A 14244-nucleotide genomic window follows, 5' to 3' on the forward strand; every position below is an offset into this window, starting at 1 on the left:
AAGCGCGCGAAGTGATTGGCTTGCGTGAGGGGCGAGAGGTGGGAGGCTGGCCTCCCAGAGGTACTGTGGTTGGTGTGCCCTTACTGGGCAGATGCGCGGGGAGTGCCCTGCCCTCGGCCGGGCTCTGGGAGGTCCGTAGTGGGTGAGAATTTCCTAGGCCAGGTCCGCACGCTCACATAGGGATCGCGGGGCCGTTGTGGTGGGAGAGGAGGCGCTGGAACCACGGGCACTGCTGGCTCAGACCTGCAAGGCCAGGAAGGCTTCCAGAAGGGCTTCTAAACGAAGGCAAGTAAGCTGGGGAAGGGAGAGGTAGAGCAGAAGGCAAAAAAGTGTAGAGGTTGGGATTCAAGACAGCACAGCCATTGAGGGAACCCAATTTCTGTGATACAGATCGATCTCGTTATTGTTTTGTAGTAGTTTGCCTTTAGCTTATCTCGGGGTAGGCTGCTAACATCAAATGTAAGGACCTGCAAAGTTGAGGACAAAGCCTGACTGAAGGTAATGGCACCCCCTTCCACTTCAGTCCCTAGCCTGAGAGGTGCATGATTCCTTGCCCTATCAGAATCCCTGAGATGCCCTCCTGACATTCCAAAGAATGTGGAGAGAGGGTGCAGATAAATGGCTCCAGTTAATGGACCCATTGAACAAGTAAGTATTAACCTCACACTATGTGCGGTACAGGGAAATAAGTATCACATCATGGGAGGTGAGTTAAGACCTGTCCGTCTGACCCAGAGAACTGTATAACTTGGCTAGCAGACAAAACCAGGTCTAATTCATTCGGGGAAAAAAGAAAAATAATTCCTGACACCGAAGCCTAACACCAATTCAAACACCAGGGATTGGAGTGGGCTGTGGCAATCTGGGAAGGCTCCCTGCAGGAGGGGCATGTTAGCTGGGCCTAGATTGAGGGGGAAGGTCAAGAAGAGGAGGAGATTTAGTGAAGATAGGCTAGGCTAAGGTACAGCATAAGCAAAGGCATGGGCTTGTAAAAATTAATAAAGGAGACCTCAACCAAAATTAGAATCTGGAGGGCCTGTAGGGGGAACTCGCACCCCGTACCACTCATCATTGGTTGCCCCAAACAGGAAGAGATATTCCTTGCGTTTCCAATAGGAAGATGTTTTCTACTCTACTACCCCAGAAGGGGAAGATTTTCTCCTTCCCCAGCAACAGCCTAGCCAATGAGAGATTATCATAACCCAGACAATGAAAAGCCACTAGACTTTGAACTCCCAGTTTTCTCCAGTGGACTCTTTGTTTATAACACCTTCTCCCAACTTCCCTTTTCCTCCATAAAAGAAAGTTCCTCTCCTTGGTTCTCCATACTTGACTATGGTTTTGTCATAGCTCAGGTCTTGAATTGCAATTCTTTAATAAATCCATTTTTTTCTGGTAAAATAACTTATTTTTTAAGGTCAATAATGTGTATCCATGCATGTTTCTCAGAAGAAATAGAACCAACAGGATATGTAGAGATATATAAGAGGAGATTCATTATGGGAATTGGCTCACACAATTATAGAGGCTGGGAAGCGTGCTATCTGCAACATGGAGAACTAGAAAACCCGTGGTGTAATTCAGTCCAATCCGAAGGCCCGAGAACCAGGAGCTCTGATGTCAGAGCACAGGACAGAGAGATGTCTCAACTTAAGAAGAAAGGGAGGATCTGCCCCTTATAGCCATTCTTTTATTTGGACACTCGGTTGGTTGGATTGGATGACACCCAGCGGCATTGGTGAGGGCATAGCTTCTTCACCCTTCGGATCAGTCTCACTGTGGCTTCTTTATATTTTTAGTTATAGGAATTCTGTTCAGCTAGTCTTCAGGTGGTTCTCAATGATAATTGTTCTAAAATTTAGTTGTAAATTTGATGTGGTTGTAGGAGGAGGTGATCATAACCTCTGCCTACTCCATCATCTTGACCAGAAGGGGTTTTACGTATTGTTATTTTCACTGTTCTGTTATCTTACGGAGACTGATAAGATATATAAGAGAAAAATTTTCGACCAGGATATATAAGAGAAAAAACTAAGTTGAAGGCTTATTCTTGGTTTTGTATTTGATTTTATCATCTTTTGAGTCCAGAATCAACATGTATGTGCCTTCTCCCCTTTAGCAGAGCCATTTAATATGGTTTTTTGGATCTGCAGTAGTGGGGCCTGTAACCTGCTTCATACTTAGGGTAAGGCTGCTGATTGCTCAGAAGAGTGAAGAGAATGTTTTCAGTGTGTGAAGGAAGCTGGACAAGAGGGAGGAAAGAAGCAGGCAGCCCACTGTCCAACAACATGGCAGCTGGTGGATCTGAACCAAAAATATGTCTGTGACAGTTTCATCATGGTGAAATAAATTTTTTTATGGTTGCTATCTTGATCTGTGCCTAAGATTGCCTCAGTTAACCCCACACCTTCATTAACAAGGGAGCAGTGTGGGCTGTGGTAGTCTGGGAGGTTGGTCACATAGTGGGGAATTAAAGTAGGGGTCAGTGAAAGGACAGCCACCTTGTTGTATAAACCCTCTGAGGTTGTCATGGTTGGCAGCATTAAATCAAAGGAGGCTATTAGTTGGGGCTTACAGGTGAAAAGGGCTGAGGGCTGAACCAAAATCAATGGGTGGTAGGCAGGTGATATTGGAGCAACAAGTTACAGCATGAACTGACTCGGGGCAAACAAAAACAAATTTCCTGTTCCCCAAATATTTTAGTGGGAGGTGATACTTGAAAGGAAAACACAGTTGGGGTGTTTCTGTGGGGGGGGGGTTGCGGATATCAGATTTGGTATGGCTTTATAAGCAGGGCAGATAATGAATCTTGCTGTGACGTGACAGATAACAAAGATCCAACCAATTTCATATCTTGATTTAAAAAAACCCAAGAAACAGGTGCATGCAGCCAGGCCATGAGAGGACTATGAAAAATGCAGTGGACCGGTAACTGCAAAGCCCTGTGCCTAGATTTCCTTTGCCTTTTCTAGGTCTTCTCTCTTCTCTCTTGCATTGTCATGTCCTTTCTTTGTGGATCACTGCCATACGCAGACAGGTATACTCTGGGGTAGCAGGGAGCCTCCAGATGGCCTCCAATCAGCCCCTTCTCCTGCATTCACACCCTTGTTTAATCTCCTCTCCTTTACTGTTAGCTGGATTTAGTGCCACGCTTCTAGCAAACAGAAGGAATGACAGATGATGGCCTACTACTTCCAATATTAGGTTATCAAAAGATTGTGACTTCTGTCTTGAACATCCCCTCTAGCTCTCCTGCTCTGGGGGAAGCTGGCTGCCATGTTGTGAGCGACCCTATGGCTCAATGGAGTGGCCTCCAGAAGTAGCCAGAGAGGAACTGAAGCCCTCAGTCTAACAGCCCACAAAGAACCAAATCATACAACACCACATGAGAGAGCTGGGAAGTGCCTCTTACCCTGGTCAAACCTTCAGATGAGACCACAGTTCTGGCTAACATCATAACAGCAACCTCATAAGAGAACCTTAAGCCAGGCCCCCACTAAGCCACACTCAAGATTCCTGGCCCACAGAAACTGTGAAATAACAAATTTTTGTTGTTTTAAGTCTCTAAGTTTTGGGATTAATTTGTTATGCAGCAACAGATAATACATCTTGTTTCTCCTACCACTGAGGTGTTACCGGACAGGGACCAACCCAGAGCAGGTCTGTCTCAGGCTGGACTGTGGTGTGTGGGTTCTTTTTGCAGGAAAGATTTCACACGTCGAGCCTAGGTGGGTTTGAGAGTACGTTTATCAAAGCTGGGAAAAGTGAAACAAAGGAAGGACTTAGGGTAGAAGAAGCAAACAGGGGAGAGCCTAGGCTGTGCTCTGCTTTGGCTCTCTAAAAACATCATAGGAAAGAAGTGAGCCATGGCGGGGCTGCTGTTAGCTCACTGCAAAGTCAGAGAAAATGGGGCCTTGGAGACAGGATCAGGGGGTGAGCCTGGGTCGAGCTACTGCTGCCCACTGCTCCCCTGCTTGCAAGTCTGTTGGAGACACTTAGAGTCTAGGAAGAAAAAAGTTCATGCCTGGGAAGGGGCTTGGGTGTGCTCTAGAGGGAGCCCGCATTGAGTTTTTGTCCTGAGGGCTTTTTAATCCCTTTTTTCCCCCCTGCAGGCGAGAATTTTAGGGGAGGGTTTCAGTAGAATATTCGTCAGCTTTCCAGGTGCATTTTTAATATGCTGATGTATCAAAATGAGTGTATAGGGGAGTTTTGGATTAGTCTTTGGTCTGTTTCACTGTTTTACTTTTATCTTGGTCTGTCTGGCTTTAATGGGTTTTTGTTATTTGTTCCCTGACTTCATTTGTCCTTGGGTTTAGCTGGCACAAATGGCATTAATTGGGTCTTTGTTCTCTAGTTTCCTGGGCCAGGGTGTGTATTTTCTGGTTAGGGAGGAGGGTATAAACCATTTGCTCTCAAGTGTCCTTGGTTGGGGAAGATAAAGTCTTAGGATTCATGAGCTGGCTGCAAGCTGCCCAAACTGTTTGGCCTTGTTTAATTTTCTTGTCTCAGTTTCCCCATTCCATTTGCCCAGGGATTTTCCTAGTTTCTTACTATCCTGCGACAGGAGGGTGGGGCCTATGGTTGGCTAGATGCTTGTGGGGTGGGGGGCAGGATTGACTGGGTCTGGAGTTGGGGGAGGTTTTATTCTTTCTGGGTGTCCCGTGCTCCACTTGGGGTACATCTGAGTTAGTGCTAGAAATCTTTTTTATAATCCTCACCAGAGCATATATATACATATTTTTAATTATTGATTTAAGAGAGAGAGAGAAAGAGAAACATGGATATAAGGAAAACATCAATTGGTTGCCTCCCATAAGCTCCTCAACCAGGGACTAAACCTACAACCTAGGTATGTACCCTGACTGGAAATCAAACCCACAACCTTTTGGTGTATGAGAAATGCTCCAGTCAACTGAGACACCCAGCCAGGGCCTAGAAATCTTTTTAATAAAAATATTTTATTATGCAGACTTGAAGTAATAAAACCATATAAACATTCATGTACCCACTACTTCATTCACTGTTTTTGTTTTATTAAATATTTAATCCATAGGGAAGAATATTTATAGTACAGCATATGTACAGTTTAAACAATAACAATACAAAGATACCCATTTAAGAAAAAGAATGGTACTGTTACTTTTGAAATTCCCTGTGTACCCCTCCCTGTTCTATCCTTTCCTTTCTCTTAGAGCTAACTAATATTCTGAATTTTGTTTTTATTATTCCATTGGTTCTCTTTATAAACCTGACTGTACAATGTGATAGCCACTAGGCACAGGTGACAATTTAGGTTTAAATTTAAATAAAATAAAAATTCAGTTCCTCAGTCATGTGAGCCATATTTTAAGTGCTCGTTGGCCACATGTAGCTAGTGAATAGCAAATTATGGAATATTTGCATCACTGCAGAGAGTTCTATTGGATAGTGCTGCTCTAAACAGTATATTGTTTGGTTTCTCATGTTTTTGAATTTTATATAAGTTGAGTCATGCAGTGACTTTTCTTTTGCATCTAGCTTTAATTTAATATTAGCTTCTTGATAGTCATTCATATAGTTATCTATAGCTATAATTCATTTATTTTTACCACATATGATGTATAAATGCCGCAATATATTTATCTACATCAGAATCCTTACTGGATGTCTGAATCATTTTTAGATTTTTGCTATCACAACAAATACTGTTATGCATGTGAGCATGAGTTTCTCTGGACTGTATCCCAGGTTGGGATTGCTGATTCATAGAGAATATGCATTATCACCTTCTCTGAAAAAAATGCCAAATTGTTTTCCAAAATGCTGTACCAATGCACTCTCCAATGAGCAGCATATAAATGTTCCCATTGTTCATATTACAGCAACACTTTTTAATTTTTTACTAATTGTGAAGGTATGAATTGAGAACTCATGGTTTCAACCTGCATTTTTCTGATTTTGAATGAGTTTGAGTATTTGAATATATTTTCATATATTTAGGGGAAATCTCATATTTAGGACTTCTATTTGTTTATCTTTGTCTTATTTAGACTTCATTAACTGGCAACCACTGATCTTTTTACTGTCTCCGTAGTTTTGGCTTTTCCAGAATGTCGTATAATTGGAATCATACAGTATGTAGCCTCTTTAAATTGGCTTCTTTCACTTGGTAATATGCATTCAACATTTCTCTGTATCTTTTCATGGCTTGATAGTTCATTTTTTTTGTTTGCTTGTTTGTTTTTAAAATATATCTTTATTGATTTCAGAGAGAGAGAGAGAGAGAGAAACATCAGTGATGAGAGAGTCATTGATCGGCTGCCTCCTGCACACCCACAACTGGGGATTGAGCCCACAACCCAGGCATGTGCCCTGATGGGGAATCAGACCACGATCTCCTAGATCCTAGGTCGATGCTCAACTGCTGAGCCATGCCCGGCCAGGCAGTTCATTTCTTTTTAGTGCTCAATAATATTCCATTGTCTGGATTTTTTTTTTATACATTCACCTATTGAAGGACATCTTGGTTGCTTCTAATTTTGGGAATTATGAACAGAACTGCTATAAACATCCATGTGCAGGTTTTTGTGTGAACAAAAGTTTTCAACTCCTTTGGGTAAACACCAGAGAGCACATTTGCTGTATTACATGTTAAGAGTATGTTTTGTTTTGTAAGAAGGCACTAGCCCAGCCGGCCGTGGCTCAGCGGTTGAACGTCGACTCAAGATCCAGGCGATCGGGGTTCGATTCCTGGTCAGGGCACATGCCTGGGTGGGGGGATCGATCCCCGGCCAGGGGCGTGCAGGAAGCAGCCGATCAATGACTCTCTCATCATGGATGTTTCTCTCTCTCTATCCCTCTCCTTTCCTCTCTATGAAATCAATAAAGATATATTTAAAAAAAAAAAAAAAGCACTAAACCACCTTCCAAAGTGGCTATACCATTTTGCATTCCCACCAGCAATGAATGAGAAGTCTTGTTGCCCCACATCCTTGTCAGTGTTTGGGTGTTATCTGTGTTCTGGATTTTGGCCATTCTAATAGGTGTGCAGTGGTATCATATTTTAATTTGCATTTTTTCTGATGCCATATGGTGCAGAGCATCTTTTTATATGTATATTTGCCATTTTTTGGCAAAATGTCTCTTAAAAACTTTGGCCCATTTTTTAAATCAGTTGTTTGTGTTCTTATTGTTGAGTTTTAAGAGTTGTATATTTTGTATAACAGTCCTTTATCATATATGTCTTTTGCAAATATTTTCACCCAGTCTGTGAAAATATTTGTCTTTTCATTGTTTCCCTATTGTCTTTGGCAGAGCAGAAATTTTAAATTTTAATTAAATCCAGTTTATACACTCTTTCATGGATCATACCTTTGGTGTTGTATCTTTATTAGGTATTGTCAAACCCAAGATCATCTAGATTTTCTCCTGTGTTATCTTCTAAGAGTTGTATACTTTTGTGTTTTACCTTTAGGTTTGTGATCCACTTTGGGGTAATTTTGTGAAGCATGTAAGGTCTGTGTCTAAATTCACTTTTTTCATGTGGGTGTCTGATTATTCTGGCACCAGTTGCTTAAGAGACTATCTTTGCTTCATTGTATTACCTTTATTCTTTCATTGAAGATTAGTTGACTATATTTATTTGGATCATTTCTGGACTCTGTATTCTCTTCCATAGATCTGTTTGTCTGTTCTTTCACCAATACCACCCTGTCTTGATTACTGTAGCTTTAGAGTATGTCTTGAAGTCTAGTATTCAGTCTTCCAACTTGTTTCCTCTCCTTCAATATTGTACTGTCTATTCTGGGTCTTTTTCTTTCCTGTATAACCTTTAGAATCAATTTATTGATATCCACAAAAATAGCTTGCTGGTCTATTGTTGGGACTGCACTAAATCTGTAGACCAAGTTGGGAAGAAATGCCATCTTGACTGTAGTCTTTCTATCCATTAACATGGTATACCTATCCATTTATGTAGTTCTTTATTTTATATCATAGTTTTAGTTTTCCTCATATATATCTTATACATATTGCATTAGATTTATACCTAAGTATTTTATTTTGGGGGGGTGTAAATGTAAAATGGTCTTGTATTTAAAATTTTAAATTATAATTCTTCATTGCTGATATATGTGAAAGCAATTGACTTTTGTATATTGTATTCTTGTATCCTGCAACCCTTCTGTAATCACTTATTAGTTCTAGGAGTTTCCTTGTAGAATATTTTGGATTTTCTACATATACTGTCATGTCTTCTGTGAACAAAGACTATTTTATTTCTTCCTTCCTAATCTGCATATCTTTTATTTCCTTTTCTTGTCTTATTTCATTAGCTAAGACTTACAGTATGATGTTGAAAAGCAGTGGTGAGAGGTTACATCCTTCCCTTATTCCTGATTTTAGTAGGAAAGCTTAGAGTTTCTCTTGTATCTGTGATAATAGTTGTAGGTTTTTTGTAGATATTTATCAAGTTTAGGAAGTTTTCCTCTATTCCTTGTTTACTGAGAGTTTTTTATCATAAATTTTTGTGAAGTGCTTTTTATGCATCTATTTACATGATTATGTAATTTTTCTTTTAGACTGTTGTGATGGGCTATATTGATTTTTGAATGTTGAACTAGCCTTGCATTCCTAGGATAAATCCCACTTGGTCAGAGTGTATAATAATTTCTATATACTATTGGATTGGATTTGCTACTATTTTATTGAGGATTTTGCACCAATGTTTATGAGAGATACTGGTCTGTAGTTTTCTTTTCTTGTGATATCTTTTTCTGGTTTTAGGTAATGCCAGCCTCATAGAGTGGGTTAGAAAACATTCCTTCTGTTTATACCTTTTGAAAGAAATTATAGAGCATTGGTATAATTTCTTCCATAACTGTTTGGTAGAATTCACCAGAAAACCCATCTGGGCCTGGTGATTTATGTTTTGGAAGGTTATTCATTATTGATTGAATGTCTTTGATACAGGCCTATTCAGGTTGTCTGTTTCTTCTTGTGTGAGTTTTGTCAGATTGCATCTTTCATGGAATTGGTCCATTTCATCTAGATTATTGTATTTGTTGGAATGGAGTTGTTAAAAATATTCATTTATTATTTTAATATCCATGAGATCTGTAATGATGTCCCCTTTTTAAGTTCTAATATTAGTTTGTGTCCTCTCTCTTTTTTTCTTAGACTAGCTAGAGGATTAACAATTTTATTGATCTTTTCAAAGAACCAGCTTTTAGTTTCATTAATTTTTTTGATTGATTTCCTGTTTCCTATTTCATTGGTTTCTGCTCTGTTTTGTTTTTTTTTTTAATTTATCTTTATTGTTGAAAGTATTACAGGTGTCCCATTCCCCCCCCCCATTGACCCCCTCTACTTTGCTCCCACCCCCTCCCCAGGCCTTCACCCCATTATTGTCTGTGTCCATAGGTTATGCATATATAAATGTAACTTCTTTGGTTAATCTCTTCCCACACTTCACCCCCCCTCCCTCTTCCCTCTGAAATATGATCGTCTGTTGCATGCGTCAGTGTCTCTGGATCTATTTAGTTCATCAGATTGTTTTGTTCATTAGCTTCTTAAAGAAGACCCTTCAGCTTTTCCTGTAGTGCTGGTCTGGTGGTGATGAACTCCTTTAGCTTTTTCTTATCTGTGAAGCTCTTTATCTCACCTTCAGTTCTAAATGATAGCTTTGCTGGGTAGAGCAATCTTGGTTGTAGTTCCATGTTTTTTATCACTTTGAATATTTCTTGCCACTCCCTTCTGGCCTGCAAAGTTTCTGTTGAGAAATCAGCTGACAGTTGTATGGGTGCTCCCTTGTAGGTAACTAACTGCTTTTCTCTTGCTGCTTTAAAGATTTCTCTTTGTCTTTAACCTTTGGCATTTTAATGATGATGTGTCTTGGTGTGGGCCTCTTTGGGTTCCTCTTGTTTGGGACTCTCTGTGCTTCCTGGACTTGTAAGTCTATTTCTTTCCCCAGGTAGAGGAAGTTCTCTGACATTATTTTTTCAAATAGGTTTTTGATTTCTTGCTCTCTTTCTTCCCTTCTGGCACCCCAATAATAACAAATGTTAGGCCTCTTTTGGCTCCTTATACTATCTTCATATTTCTGGATTCTTTTTTCTTTTTGTTCTTCTGGTTGGGTCTTTTTTGTTTCCTCACGTTCCAAATTGCTAATTTGATTTTCAGTGTCCTCTACTCTACTGTTGATTCCCTGTAAATTATTCTGCCTTTCAGTTCATGTAGCCTTCATTTCAAATTGGTACTTTATTATGTCATCGATGGTCTCACTTGTTTTCATAATAGTGTTACTAATACCCTTGAGCATCCTTATAACCATAATTCTGAACTCTGTTAGCTTGCTTGGTTCTATTTCATTTAGTTCCTTTTCTGGAGATTTCTTCTGTTCTTTCTTTTGTGGCCTGTTTCTTTGCCTCCACATTTTGGCTGCTTCCAGGTGTTTGTTTCTGTGTATTAGGGAGAGCTGCTGTTTCTCCTGGAATTTGTAGAGTGGCTTTGTGTAGTAGGTGTCCTGTAGGGTCCAGTGGCTCAGCCTCCCCAAGCACCTGAGCTGGGCCTTCTAGGTGCTCCCCGGTGTGGGTTGTGTGCTCTGACCTGTTGCAGTTGAGACTTGGTTGCTGTTGGCGTCATTGGGAGGAATTGACCCCCAGGCCAATCAGCTGTGAGGGCCAGCTGCAACTACAGTCAAAGAGCTGCTGTGCTGGAGACACCCCTACGGAGCAGGATTTACTTCAGTGGGGCTTTGGTGTTCACCAAGTGCCCCCCTTGAGTGTGTCACTCATTGATGTGGTAGGGTTGTAATCCAGTGTGGTCGAGTCTGACCACCAGGTGCACTGTCTCTGGGGCCTTCCTGGAGGTGCAAAGTCAGCCTGTGCCAGTGCCTTGCCCAAGGCCACCCAGCATGAGCTGCACAGCAAGCCATAGATGGCTGGGCTTGGAGGTGTCCAGGAGAGGCCAAGCTATGAGCCAATGCAGGCTGCCACTAGTGCCAGGCCTGGGGCCACTTATCAAGCCGTATGGGGCATGCTGTTGCTTGTTTGAGAGATTTTAGGAAAGTCCTAAGCACGAGGCTCGAGAGGCCACTTGCATAGAAAAGCCCCTGGAAATGGCCTGGATGAGCTGCAGGTGGGGAGGGGTGGGGCCTCTAGGAATCATGGGGCGGGGCCAAAGGTGTGAGTCAGGTGCTGGGGATTCAAATATGGCGCCTGCCTTTCTGGTGTGTGCAGGGAGGACGCGCCAAAGGAGCAATGGCTTCTGCCAGCCCTTCTGCCTGGGAGAAAGCCGTGCCTCCACCTCTCGCCCGGATTTCAGGCAGGTTAGTTCCTCCCCGAGTGTCCCAGGTCCTTTCCGGCTGCTGCACGGCGCTGGGCTCAGAGGGAGCGCTTCTGAGTGAGTCCGTGCCGGGCCCTGTAAGAGGAGCTGCTGGGGCTCCCGCAACCTCCGCGACTCTCAGAGACAGTCCCCGCTGGTTTCACAGCCCGACGCTGTGGGGATGTCTCTTCCCTGCCCTGGAGCCCTGGCCTGAGGGGCCTTCAACCCCTCACTCCTCCGGGAAACCCCCACCACCGGGATGTCCCTCCCGGGTTTCAACCGAGCCACTGGGTGTGGGCCCGCGGCCGCGTCTCCGGGATTCAGCCCCGACCGGCGGGCGTCTCCGCCCCTCCTACCGGTCTCGGTGCTTCTTCAGTTCCCTGGTTGCAGGGCTTCTGTTCAGCTGGATCTTAGGAGGCTCTGAGTGACAGTGGTTCTGTATTTTATTTGTAATTTTGATGTGGTTGCGGGAGGCGGGGGGTGCAGCTGTTACCTATGCCGCCATCTTGTTTCTCTGCTCTAATTTTTATTGTTTATTTTCTTCTGCTTATTTTACTTTTGATGAATAGAAATTCTTAATTTTAATATAACTGAATCTAGCAATATTCCCCTTTGTTTTGTACTTTTTATGAATTGTTTAGGATGTATTTATTGTGACTTGTTTAAGAATTGCTTAGCTAAGTTGAAGTCATAAAGCTATTCCTTACATTATCTTCTAAAGATTTTATAGTTTTTGCCTTTCATATTTAAGTTTTCCATCTACCTGGAATTGAGTTTTGCATATGGTATGAGGTAGGAATCCAGTTTCCTTTTCTCTATGTGAATAACCAATAGGTCCAGCATTATTTATCATAAGTTAGTTTAAAAAATTTTTTTTGTATGAAAATTGTTAATATATACAAAATAGAATAGAATAATAAATCCCATGTACCCATCACACAGCTTTGACAATTAGTATTTCATGGCCAATCTTTTTTTTTTTAATCCTCACCCAAGAATATTTTTTCCATTGCTTTTCAGAGAGTGGAAGGGAGAGAGAGAGACACATTGATTGGTTGCCTCCCGCAGAAACCCTTACTGGGGCCAGGATTGAGCCTGCAACTGAGGTACGTGCCCTTGGCTGGAATCAAACCCAGGATGCTTCAGTCACAGGTCACAGCCAATCTTGATACATTTATATACCTATTTACTTTTTCTCACTCCCCAAATTATTTTGAAGTAAAATCCAAGAATTATATTATTTTACCTATAAACATTTTAATATTTATTTCAAAATATAAGATATCCTAAAACATAATTGCAACACTATTATCACACAAAATATGAATTATGGTTCATGAATCCAGCATTACGCTGATACCAAAAACAGACAAGGACATTACAATAACAGAAAACTACAAACCAATATCTCTCATGAACAGAGACACAGAAATCTTCAACAAAATATTAGCAGATCAAGTCCAGATTTATATTTAAAAGATTACATATCATGACCAAAAGTGGTAGTTATCCTGAGAATGCAAGATTGGTTCAACATTAGAAAATCAGCTAAGAAATTCTGCCATATAAAACAGACTAATGAAGAAAAGCCGCGTGATCATATCCATGGATCTAGAAATACATTTGATAAAACTCAACATCTATCCTTGATTTAAAAAAAAAAAGTCTCATGAACTAAGAATAGAAGGGCCCTGGACAGATAGCTCAGTTTGTTAGAGTGTAGTCCCAATATGGCAAGATTGCAGATTCAATCTCTGGTCAGGCACATTCTAGAATCAACTAATGAACACATATACGTGGAACAACAAATCTCTCTCATCTCTCTTTCTCTGTCCCCCATCCCTCTCCTTCTCCCCCTCTGAAAAGAAAAGAAAAAAAAAAGAATGTAAGGAAACTCCCCTAAACTGAGGAAGGGATTCTACAAAAACAACAACAAACCCTAACATTATACTTAATGTTAAAGACTGATTGGTTTGCCCCTAAGATTGGGAACAAATTAAGAAAGTCTACTCTTACGAATCCTATTTAACATCATTATACAGACTAATGAAGAAATCCTGGACAGTACAATAAAGCCAGATAAGTTAAAGGCATACAGATGTTAAAAAAAGAGATAAAACTGTCTGTCTATTCAGAGATGTCATTATATACACAGACTCTCCCCCCAATCTACAAAAAATCCTCCTACAACTAATAAGTGAACTTAATAAGTTTGCAGGATACAAGACCTTTTTTGGCAGGAACAATTGGAAACTGAAATTTAAGCATTTAAAATACATATAAGAGTTGAGCTGGCATGGCTCAGCAGCTGAACATCGACTTATGATCCAGGCGATCGAGGTTCAATTTCCGGTCAGTACACATGCCTGGGTTTCAGGCTGATCCCCAGTAGGGGTCGTGCACAAGGCAGCCGATCAATAATCATTGATGTTTCTCTCTCTCTCCCCCCCTTCCTCTCTCTGAAATCAATAAAAGCATATTTAAAAAAATAAATAAACAAGCAAACATAATATTTAAAATAAATAAAATATGTGTAAGAGAAAAGAGAAAGAAAGTAGCACTTAGGTATAAATCTAACAAAATACATGCATGATCTCTATGCTGAAAACTATAAAACACAAGAAAGAAAGAAAGACCTAAATAAACAGAAAATATATTGTGTTTATGGATTGGAAACCTCAGTATTTTTAAGATACCAATTCTTCCAGTTGATCTCTATTTAGGTTTAAAAACCCCAGTCAGTATCCCAGCAGAAATTTTTTTTTGATAGATACAGACAAGCTGATTCTAAAATTTATATAGAAAGGCAAAGGAACTAGGATAGCCGAAACAATTTTGGAGGGGAAAAATGACAAAATCAAATGAAGATTTCATATTACCTGATTTCATGACATACTACAAAGCCACAGTAAACCAAGACAGTGTGATTTTGGTGAAAGGATA

The sequence above is a fragment of the Miniopterus schreibersii genome (genome assembly GCF_964146895.1).
Source record: "Miniopterus schreibersii genome assembly, chromosome: 2".
Classification (NCBI taxonomy): Eukaryota; Metazoa; Chordata; class Mammalia; order Chiroptera; family Miniopteridae; genus Miniopterus; species Miniopterus schreibersii.